The 9,976-nt window shown below is 49.3% G+C and overlaps 1 non-coding gene across 1 annotated transcript; it reads right to left on the bottom strand.

Moving 5' to 3' along the window:
• Positions 1-8,034: 8,034 nt before the first annotated feature.
• On the bottom strand, positions 8,035-8,153 carry LOC116890292. The gene has a single exon (XR_004386533.1). It is a non-coding gene; the product is annotated as a 5S ribosomal RNA (ribosomal RNA).
• Positions 8,154-9,976: the final 1,823 nt, after the last annotated feature.

The following is a 9,976-nucleotide window of genomic DNA, read 5'->3' on the forward strand; positions in this document are numbered from 1 at the left end:
TTATCAGGGCAACTTGAAAAGAAAAGAAGACACCATCAAGTCTTAATAACACCAGGCATCATTCTTTCCTCATGTAGCCAAGGACCTTCCTTCCTTTGTCCATCCTCCCCCAATGTCTGCCATTTTAAGAACCTTTGCATTTGCTGTTTGTAATTGTATGTTGAGCAAATTCAACACAGCATTCACAAAGCATCTGGGCAGCAGCGAGACAAACCCTTGCTAACCACCCCCAGGAATGGTGACCTTCAGGACATGGTGTTACTGTTGGGCTAGGAATCCCCATCTGTCCTCCTTCTGCCAGCCCTGCCCACACAGAGAAAACTCTCCCCCTAGTCCCCCATCCCTGCCATGCCTTCTTGGAGAAATCTCTGGCTAACATCCTCTCACTCAGCATTTCCAGCAACCCACCCAAGATTGCCTGAGTAGGGTCTTAGGTTTTGACCATTAATGGATATAATCCCAGCTTCTAGCTAGCACATCCTCACTCCTTGCCCGAGCTCTATAAAACCCCCTTGCTTTAGCCTGGATGTGTGACTTCATGGACTTCTATCTGTGAGATCAGTGAGCCTATCCAAGAGCTGCTTCCTAATAAACCTCTCTTTATCTACTTTTAATCTGGTCTAATATGGTCCATATCTGCATCACCAAGGGAGGGAAAATGCTTATTCATTACATGCACAGACCCTGGCTTGATTCCTACCTAAAGGTTATGGTCACCTGACTTCTGCAATGACTGTTCCCTTGCTGCAGGTATCTGTGGGTGCCTGGGACCCTGCCACATAGAGTGTAGGTTGCTGTAACTCCAAGTTGCCCTCTATTTGGTCTCATCAGACATAGCAAAGTGGGTCGGAGTGGCACACTGTTGCTTTAACTTGCATTCATATTCATTTAACGAAGCTGAATGTTCTCAGCTGTTCTGTTGGCTCTGATGAATGTTTCTAGGACTCACACCATTTCCCTCTCCTTCCCCCAAGAGCACTGCTGTTGTTTATCTATACAGAATAGCCAGGGACCCCTTTCCTTATGCCCTGCTTCTGCTCTGTGTGTCCAGTTCTTCCTGTGAGGCTCTCCCTCTGCTGTTGTTTTCTCAGCATGGCCCCTGGAGCACTTGCTCTCCTCTGTCACATCAAGATCATGAAGCCTTCCCTGACACTCCCAGATCTCCCTTATGATTTGAGTTCCCATGTCACAGAAGACAGCTTATCTATGTCCTTCTGTTCTGGGATGAGCTCTCTAGGACAGGTTGACTGATTCCTTCTGGTCCCCAGTGGTTGGTTACCCAGGGAAACCCTTCCCATTTCATCTGACCTTGCAGTCCTGCTGAGGCAGGTATCCAAGGTGCCACATAACTGCTGGCCAATCAGGGACAGCTGGCCCAGTGTCTCCCTTTCTTAGGCTAGTGGCCAAGCTGGTGGCCCCTACTCAGCTGCTAAAACCATTCCACTGAGCTCACCATCAGTCTGGGTTCTCCGCCAGCTATCAGGTGGTCTGATCAGTTCAGGCTGTTCCTGCCGGGCTTTCTTGAGGACAGAAGCCATGTTCTCTTGCTCAGTCTGTCTCCTCATTCTCATCTAGTGCCAAGGACACAGTGCATGTTCAGTGAACCGGTGCACACGATGCAGATGCTGTGATCTTGGAAGTGTAGATGGGAGGGCATGCTCTCCCTCTCCCCACCTTCATCTGGAATGGAGGATCAGATCTCAGACTTGGCAGATCTGAACGGAAGAGGTGACTTTGATAGACCTTGAAGGATTCTACCAGCTGGTCCTGGAGGCAGAGAAGCACAGGGAGAGGGAAGATTACATTTCAGAGTCTCAGTGGGAAGAAAGTCAGTGGAAACAGGTAGAAACCCTCTCTTTATGTCAGCTCTCTCCTCAGAAGCCAGAGACAGTGCCTAAGCTTCCCATAAGGGATATTTGTTAGCAGAGAAGGCCAAGGGGATGCCCAGCTTCTCTGTAATCTTCCCCAGCATGCCATGGCCACTGTGGGCATTAAGGAGTGAAGTTGAAGATATGTCACCTTTGTGCCCCCATCCCAAGCATCATCTCCTGCCTCTGGCAAGCTAAACCCAGAACGCAGTCCTTGGAGACCGGGATAGAAAGTCTCTTTATCCAGGCCCTTCTATCACCTCTCACATCCTGTTGAAGCTTCCTTGTCTTCTCAGACAGCTTATCTCCATCTGTGTCACAAATGGAGCCATCCTCAAGGGGATGGGTGAGCAGACACCATGCAAAGTAAAGTGTCTCACAGCCTGGCAGCCACTCACACTGCTCGTGGTAGGCACTTTATATGACCTTGTGCATCTGAGGGCAAGGGGAGTGGTGTGTGTGTGTGTGTGTGTGTGTGTGAGAGAGAGAGAGAGAGAGAGAGAGAGAGAGAGAGAGAGAGAGAGGAGGAGGAGGAAGAGGAGGAGGAGGAGGAGGTAAGGTGGGGGTGGGAGTGATGGGAACACACTTAGGAAGAGCAAGGAGAACATGGGTGCAGCAGACACGGGACCTTAGATGAAGGCTCTCAAACTCAGGCTCTCTCACCTTTGGAAGCTACTGGTTTGATGAACCTGATTATTCTTTCTCACACTGAGCTTCTGTGGCCTCAGATGTTAACTGAGCCCACTGGGGTTTCCTAGCAGGCCCAAGGAGTTCCCATCTCCCCATCTCCTTGCCTTGGTATCCAAACTCATCTAAGCATGGCTCAGTTCTGTGGAATTCGGCTGCCAGTTAACTCCAGAACACAGGGCTCAGAGCTGAGCCCAGGCAGGCTCTTTGTAGCCAGAAGCTCCGCTCCCTTACCTCTTTGTCTCAGTGGACGTAGGGTTGCGCTATGATAATATTTTAGAACCAACCCATTGCATCAAAGACCCTTCCAGCCTTGGATGGGGATAAACTCTTCTTAATGGTGATACTTTCTTGGTGGAGCATGGACTGTGGTGGTGGCGGTAGGGACTTGAGGCTGAGCCTCTCTCCTCTCCAGGCCTCAACAAAATCATGGGGCTTCACTGGGTATCTGCTAAGTCAGGGAGCAACCTGTTTCCACTTTTAATTTAATTATCGATTGCTTCTGCCTTGATAGCAGTAAAACTTCTGTGAAATGCAATTACTGCCTTCTACCTGAGGCTTTGATCGGCTAATGATGTCTCCAAAAGCACTCTGCACCCGTCCTGCTTTTAATTAAACTAGTCTGCCAGGGAGGGAGCTACCCATCCTCCCACCCGCCAGCTCTGGCCACACCTGGGGGGACAGTGTTTCTCTGTTCCCCGGCCACAGGCTGGGGAGGGGGTATCTAGGCACCTGCCAGGGGTCCCGGAACCTGAATAGCATTTATGAACCATGACATCATCCTGGAATTGCAGCCCTAATGAGACAAGTAAGCTTAATGAGCCCATCTCTGTCCCTCAACCTAAAGCCACATGTCACCATACAAATGTGGAGCTCTTACCAAGCTTTCCCTCCAGAACTCAGAAGCCAGAGGCTTGCACTGGAAGCCAGGTAGATAGAGGACCAGGCTGAGGCAAGTGTCCAGTCACTGGGTCAGAGTTGAGCACTTTGTCATTTAGCAGCATGCCCAAGAGGAGAGGCACTGGTCTCTTCACTATTTTTTTTTTTCCTGTAACAGGAGGATGACAGGCAAGGCTGCAGTTTCTTAGTTACAGCCTTGGTGACAGGTATATTTCCCACTGCTGCTGCTTCCGAAGTTGGGGAAGATGATAGAGCATGCATCACAATGTCTAAGGTTGCCTGTGGGTCCAGAGTAAATACTCCCCAATCAAATTTACTTTAGAAACAAAGCTTGGCTATTCAAACCAAGAAAGTAAATAAAGACTCCAGGCCTTCTTGTGGGACATCAGGGCAGATTGTTTTTTCCACCAAGAAACTTATGAAAAATCTTTTTGATTTATGTGCTCTTTGGATTTTGGAACTAAAAGGAGAGTCATGTCCTTGCAAGGCCAAGGAAGGAGGTCAGCCTGAGTTACATAGCGAGTTCTAGGACAGCCTGCGTTGTGGAGCAAGAGCTTGTCATTTTTTGTGATTGTGTGGTGTTGGGGACTGAACCCTGAGTCTCGCAAATGCTAGACATGTTACCCTACCATGGGCTCATATCAACCCACCCAAATGTTTTTACCTGTTTCTGTGTATGTGTGTGTGCATGTTTGTGCATGTGTGTTTCTGCATATGTGTGCATGAGTGCAGGTACACGCATTCCATTGTGTCTATGTGCCATCGTGTCCATGTGTTTCTCACCTTCACCTTGCTTGACTCAGGATCTCTCACTGACCTCTGCGTATGCTGGCTTCGTGAGCTTCTCATCCTCTCTGCAGTTCCCATCTTCCTGAAGGAGCACTGAGGTTATAAATGTACTGTGTCCAGCTTTCCATGGGCTCTGGGGATCTGAACCTGTGTCCCCATGCTTGTGAAATGAGCACTTTTACCACTGGGTCATATTTCCAGCCCTCAGCGCTACCTTGTGAATTGATGCTACATTTTCCTTACCTGTTCACCTGTTGATGGGCACTCAGGTTGAACCATATCTTGGCTATTAAGAACTGTGGAAGCGGGGTTGGGGATTTAGCTCAGCGGTAGAGCGCTTGCCTAGCAAGCACAAGGCCCTGGGTTTGGTCCCCAGCTCCGAGAAAAAAAAAAAAAAAAAAAAAAAAGAACTGTGGAAGCAGGGTGTGGTGGCTCATGTCCGTAATCCCAGCACTCAGAAATCGAGCGGAAGGGTCAGGAGTTCAAAGTCATTCTTGACTACACAGTGAGTTTGAGGCCATTCTGTGCTACATGAGACCTTGCCTCAAAAAAACAGAAAAGAAGCCTACAGTGGGCACAGGAGTTGAGGAAGTCCTTGTGTTTCCTCGCCCTTACATGTAAACTCTTCAGACAGACCTTGAATGTTGGAAAGATACAGAGATATAGTCACATTGTCAAGCTTGCAGGGTCTCATTTTCTGAGACCCGCCCTACCACCATGGGTAGAATGCTAAGCAATGTTCCAAACACACAGTATGCTCTTTATATGAACTTGCATTCTTGGTCTCAGTGTGAGCACATTTGGCTAGGGTGACATCTTCCACAGGATGAGGGACTTGGAGACATGGGCCTCCTCTCTAGAGCACATGATGTGGGGTGGAGGAAAGGGCCACAGGTCCAAAGCCAAAGAACGACCAGGAGGAGGAGCCTTGAGAAGAAACTGGATGAGGACAGAGCCCAGTGGTTGTCTATTGTTCAACAAGGCTCCAGAAGAGAGTCAAAGACAACAGGGTGCTGCTTTTTAGCTGTTGGGTTTGTGAGTTTTAAATATTGGTGACAGCGTTGGTTGGTAATGGCACTGGGAGCCGACTGGCATTATGTTAGTGAGCGTAGGGCTTGCTTTCTTTTGTGGATACTATCTTGGTTTCTGTCAAAGCTGTGTTCTTGGATTCTATAGTCCCACTTCCAGATCTTGGCTACTCTGGAGTCATGGCTGCAGTCTGTGAAGCTGTATGCTCTCTCACCCATGATCTATACCAGAACAGCCATGTTGCTTGTGATTCCCCAGATCTTGGAAGATGCTAATATGCTTTTTGACAGGACTGCTGGTCCTTGTATACAACTGCATTCGTACTGTGGGGGCACTGTATAGGTGCTAAGGCATGGATTAGGTAGATTAACAGTGGAATGACATGGTATGCTCTCAATGTTCCCACCTTTGAGTCATTTGAGTTTGTTCCTTGGGATGACTACATAGTGCTTGGCATAATGAAGATGTTGGGCCATCCAGCACAGGCCTTTTTTCCTCATGAGCTAAGAGACAAAAGCCCGTTTGAAAGCTTGTTGCCACCGGTTTGTTACTGTTGCAATGGAAAGGGTTTGCGTCATTTTACAGCCCATCACAGAGCAGGAACCCAAGCATAAGCAGAGGCAAGGACCTCAGATGAGCTTTACCTACTGGCTTCCTCTCTATGGCTTGCTAGGCTAGTTTTATAACTTTCAAGATGACTTGCCCAAGGAAAGTACTGCCTGCATTGGCTGGACCTGTCTCCACTAAACATCAGTCAAGAAAGTGTCCCACAGACTTGCCCACAAGCCAATCCAGTGGAGGCAATCCCTAAATTGATGTTTCCTGTTCCCAGCTGACTCTAGTGTAGCCATGTTGGATTATCTAACTACCTAGTGTAGCCATGTTGGATTATCTAACTAACTAGTGTAGCCATGTTGGATTATCTAACTACCTAGTGTAGCCATGTTGGGTTATCTAACTAACTAGTGTAGCCATGTTGGATTATCTTTGTGGTCCTACCATTTGTGGTTAGAGAGTTTCCAGGAGAGGCAAGAAGGGCCAGACAAAAGCGTAGAGGCAGATCCAGACTGGAATCCACTGCCAGCTCTGTGAGCTCTTGGTAAATCATTACTGCACCTCAGCTGGCTCCATAGCTACCAGCCTAAGCTAAGTTTTGTTGCAGTAACAGCATCCCTGAAAGCCCTTGCTTCATGGCCGTCACAAAGTGGCTTTAGCTTTTCATCTGGGCCCTGGGCTGAGGTGCAGGCTCTCTCTGGAGCATTTGCTGGCATGAGGCAGGAGAGGAAAAGAAAGCTCTTTCAGTGGCTTATAGCACACTTCCATTCCCATCCCATGGTCAAGGAGTCCCTTGAGCATCCATCCCCAGGGCAGACAATTTCCATACCCAGTGAAGGAGGATGGATGGCGAATGCTGCACGCAGACACACAGCACCCTGGGTAAAAGCGAGCATTTGCCCCTTCCTGGATGACCAGGGAGAGACCTGGTGATATGGAGCAAGTGCATGCGCGATGCCTCTGCCTCCCCAGGAAGCCCCAGGATGGCAGCACAGCATGAGTTCTTTCTCTCCTCCCATTGTTCTGCTTTTAAGGGTCCTCGGTGAACTTCGGTTCGACAGATTCAGATGAGCGAGGACAAGATCCACCTTTGAAGCTGCTTTTGATCTTGGTTGGGGTGAGGATTTGAAAACCTTCAGCTGGTGCCGTTTTGGTTCTCAAGATGTGGGAGGACGAATGGTTTATTCATTTGACTCTGGGCTGTACATTTAGAGGTGTCTGGGGTACAGGAGGGGGGTCATGGGCTTCCCTGTGGCTCAGTAGGATGGATTTAGTCACCCTGGAGACTCCTCAGTCCCTGCATCATCTGGTGGCTCCAGGCTGTCAGGAGAACCTACACGATAGAGCAACATGAGGGTCCACGGCTAAAAGGAGTTGGAACTAAGGAGGCAGAGGTCAAAGTGATGTGGGGCCATGAGCCAAGATGTGCCAATGGCCTAAGGAGTTGGGTAAAGCTGCAAAACAGGGCAGAGGGCCCTCCCTAGAACCCCCATCTCATCCATTCTGTCTGCCTTAGGCTCTTGGCACCTAGAATTGTAGGATAACAGTTTTGTGTTTTAAGCCTCTGGGCTTGTGGGTCTTTGTTATAGTGACTACAGGACCTGAGTCCAGAAGGCCAGGCAGTGGCATCCTTGGGTGAGCTGCAGGTGCTGGTTAGACACTCTGCCACTGTAACGAATACCTGAAGGAGTCAGCCTGAGGGGAGGAAGATCCACTCTGATTCATTGTGCGAAAAGTTTCAGTCTCTGGTCCTCCTGTGGTTGTATGCAAGGTGAGGCATACATGGTGAGAACTCCATGACTTGCCTCCATGTGGCTGGAAGGCAGAGGGACACAGTCACAGGTGGGATGGGAGAAAGGGAGAGGCAGTGACTTGCCCTCTCCAGTAAGGCCATGTCCCCCAAGTCTCTGCAACCTGACAATGTCGTCAACATATGTCTTTATTGTCCCTTCCAAGGGATACTTTGAAGACTTCCATATCATAGGGTGGTGGGGTGAGGCTTGAGCACAGGGGACATTGGCTCTGCTCACCAAGGCCTTCCCTGTTCTTTTCTTATTTTTCCTCATCTGCCAGAAGACCGAGGCTATTTATTTATCTTCTGACATTTTTTTTTCTTTTCTTTTTTTTAGGAGCTGGGGACCGAACCCAGGGCCTTGTGCCTGCTAGGCAAGCGCTCTACCACTGAGCTAAATCCCCAACCCCCAAAAGCCTACAGCACCCGGTATTCCCAGGTGGTCTCCCATCCAAGTACTAACCAGGCCCGACCCTGCTTAGCTTCCAAGATCAGACGAGATCGGGCGCGTTCAGGGTGGTATGGCCGTAGGCGAGGCTATTTATTTATAACAAGGCTATCTCAGGCTATAAGAAGACAGGTCTTCTCAGGCTTGCAGAAGTTGGGACTTGAGATTTACAGATCTTAAGCTGACCCTGCTGGCAGGTTTCTGGGTCTGCCCAGCGGGGGCCAATGCCCTGGATGGCGCCTCAACCTATGAGGGACAAACCGTTCCCTTCCTCTACTCTAGTCCTTCTACAGCTACTCTCCTCTTACATCCAAACTTCCAGAACTTCCCCTCTGAGGCCCTGCTCTGTTCTGTAGGAGGCAGAGACCCTGTGTAGCTTTCTCCTCTGCTAATATCCCTCATCTCCAGGGGCAAGCCAAAGGTCCTGCTGAGGGTGTGCTGTGCCTTCAGGCGTTTGCCTTCCTCTAGCTTGGCACCCTCCACTGCAGATCTTTCTTCCTGGTCACCGTGCACTCACTGGTTTACTGATCTACCCCCAGAGCATCTCTCCTCCTCAATGACAAGTATTGGCCTTTGTGAATGGCTCCGCCATCTCCTACACTAAGCAGGGGATGGATAGGGAAGAAGTCCAAGCTCCCTTTCTGTTTTATTCAGTGTGAATCCTGTTTGCCTTCAAGACCAGCAAGGCTAGCTGTGGGAAGCCCTCTTAGATTGCTGCTGCCTGGCCAGGGCCTCCCATGGCCCAGATCTTCTTTACCTTCTATATTGTTAGAATCTGGCCTCCAGGCAGAGGGAGGGGTGCATAATAGACCACCATGGGTGTCCGGGAGGTAATCCATCATTTGTCTGCCTCACGCTTAGGGCGTGACTGACTTGTTCCTGGGGCTCAGCAGACCTGAGCAGAGAGGCAGCTCTCACGCTTCCTTTCTAACAGAGAAGAGACGGTTGCTGGCCTGTGCAGCCACTGGGTTTCTCCCAGTGCGCTATGTGGTGTTAGCAGATGCTGCCCAAATACAGATATAATTTCGGTCTTGTTACCATATCTACTTGTTAAAATAACTTCCACTCTGATGCTTTCCTTAGCAGAAGATTTAAGATAAAATTAATCTGCCAGATCAGAGGCTGAAAGAGTCAAGGTTGACATGAAGCTATTTCATCAATGGTGGCAGGCGGGAGTCTCTGTGTTTGCTAGGCGTGGTGACTCTCCCCGTCGCCCTCTCCAGTCCAGTGTTTGCTGATGTCCTTAAGGTCACCATCGTTTCTGAGTTCTGGATGTGCCCAGCCTCTGGCCATATGAAGTTGAAGATGTCTATGAATCGGCTCAATATGAAATTATAAGCCTACTTAAAATGCTATGGGAAAAGGTTGTGTGTGTGTGTGTGTGTGTGTGTGTGTGTGTGAGAGAGAGAGAGAGAGAGAGAGAGAGAGGAGAGTGCAGTTTTGGAGTATGGATTTTGTAGGCAATGATGTCATTGTAGCGTCAGATGTTTGAATACAACAGGTAGGCTTTTAGATGCTGACAAGGAGCCAGCAAACAGGCCAGCTTGACACCCCCTTTCTATAGTACTGCAAAAACAGACTCCTACAGGGAGCCTACCTTTAGTTGTGATCCTACCTCTCACCCAGAAGGATTCAGTTCTGACAAGAACATCAACTTGGGCAGCTGAACCATTGGTATGGAGAGAGAACAGGGCAGGAGAGGGAGGATGGAAGGGGCCTGGACATGGGTTCTATGTCCCCATGGCCTGAGTTGATAGAGGTACAGTGGCCTTGAAACTTTAATGTACCTTCCTGCATGGTTTGTGGCTCCCATCGATAGAGCCAGAAGTGGGTCTAATTTTATTATTTCAGTGGGGGCTCTGGAGTGGGCAGAAATGACCCTGCTCTCTCCCAGCCAGTAACCCATGG

The sequence above is a fragment of the Rattus rattus genome, chromosome 1, assembly GCF_011064425.1.
Source record: "Rattus rattus isolate New Zealand chromosome 1, Rrattus_CSIRO_v1, whole genome shotgun sequence".
Lineage (NCBI taxonomy): Eukaryota > Metazoa > Chordata > Mammalia > Rodentia > Muridae > Rattus > Rattus rattus.